General features: G+C 36.2%; 1 pseudogene; it reads right to left on the bottom strand.

The window, feature by feature from the left end:
• Positions 1-671: 671 nt before the first annotated feature.
• LOC141834821 (uncharacterized) lies at positions 672-1575 on the bottom strand (annotated as a pseudogene).
• Between the last annotated feature and the right edge of the window lie 212 nt (positions 1576-1787).

The raw sequence follows: 1787 nt of genomic DNA on the forward strand, positions 1-1787 counted from the left end.
GGTAACTCTGGTTAATCTCATAAAATGTATGTATCATTAGAAATTGTATACTTTTCTCAATTTCAATAGCCAAATTTTGTTATCTTTTAATGCCATTAAATCTAATGTTTAGAGAACAATGAGAAATTTGATCTTAGGTTTGAGTAGATCGTTGACTATAAATAGAACATAAAATAAAAGTTTATGTAGGAGATGTGTGAAGGAACTTTTCTAAGAGGAAGAGGATCTTCCCTTGTGATATGTTCTCCGATTGCTACGTAGAAGACATTTATTAGATCCTATTATACGGAGAGATTTTGATTTTGACGTATGTCACACCAGGTGGGTACTCCTGTGCTTGGTCAACACAGGTTCTCCTTTCGTAGTGCACGATTACTTTATTGTATACTAGTCGTTGCTTGATTCATGGCTTGATACTTACCTTTGACCTTAATATGATCTCTTGTATGTTGCTTTTATCTGTCTTGTCGATACTTTTGTTACTGATGATGCTTATCTTGTTGATACCTTGTGATACCTGTTGCTTGCTACTTGCTAGTTGACCCTTGATATGATCTAATAACTATCCTATTGCTTCTGCTGTTAACCTAGACCTTTGACATGATCTAATCCTTTGACATGATCTAATGCTATTCTGTTGCTACTCCTGTTGACCTAGTTGATATCTTGAGTCACTTGTTGCTGGATACATAACCGTTCCTTGGATAGGATTAGTTGGCTATCTAATACAGTCTCCCAAGCCAGAGAGGCAATGAAGAGTTTCAAGCATGCAAAAGCTTTGGTAGATTAAGAAAACAATTCAAACAGATATTAATCATATGACATTATTCTTATAAGTGACGCTGGATCTCCACTAATTTCTCTTAAGCTACAAACTATTGCACAAATAAATTATAATTAGTATACCTCAAGTCTTGAGTTTTTCTAGTTTATGTATTATGGAAGGACATTTCAGTACCTCTCTCCCTCCCACACTGATTTTGCCTTTGATGAAATTCTTCTGAGTGACTGCCTGAGACAAACTTTGCTACTTCACAATTAAACTTGGATCTAGAGGGAGATATCTTCTGTATTTCTTCAAGTGAAGCACTTTGTAAACTTCCATCCTGTGCAGGCATAAACTGACGAAGCCTTGTTTTTGGAGTAGTAGCCAGGCTCCTACTGTCTGAATAGAAATTCAATTTTCTCCTTTTTGGCCATGATATTTCACACACTTTTGCTGTCAAATTTCTTAATCTTTTTGAACTAGTTATGTTATTAGTCCCATCAGGGTCTGAATAAGAAAGTCCCTTGATGTTTCTCAACCAGCTTCTCAGTGAGTATTTAGATTCTAATGAATGATTTTTCAATTGAGCACCAGATTCTGGTTGAGTTGAACCAGAAGTTGCAGTCAACCTTCCTGCAGTAACATTTCCTGTATCATGCACAATATTAGGAGCGGATGCAGCAAAGTCTGTCTCTTATGATTCTGGGCAGTATTTACAGCATTATCAATCTGAAGATCACGCTGTGCTGGATTAAGTCTGTCTTGTAATTTTCTTCTCTTGTGTGCTTCATTGAACTTCTAGCAGATTATTTCAAACCAGATCATGTGAAGTTTCACAAGATCTAGAATGATCTTTTCCTCATAGGAAGGGAGTGGTGATAGGGACGAGTGAGTTAGAAGTGCTAGCTCAGCTAAAATATCTCAGCCCTACAAATCAATCTAAATTCCGCACTTACTATAATATAAGTTTGCTATTCACGTAAGGATAAAGAGATAGACGAGAAAGAACGTATGAAAAACT

This window comes from Curcuma longa, chromosome 1, assembly GCF_044706935.1.
Source record: "Curcuma longa cultivar G26 ecotype Majalengka, Jawa Barat chromosome 1, ITB_CL_G26_1.1, whole genome shotgun sequence".
In the NCBI taxonomy this organism is placed as follows: Eukaryota; Viridiplantae; Streptophyta; class Magnoliopsida; order Zingiberales; family Zingiberaceae; genus Curcuma; species Curcuma longa.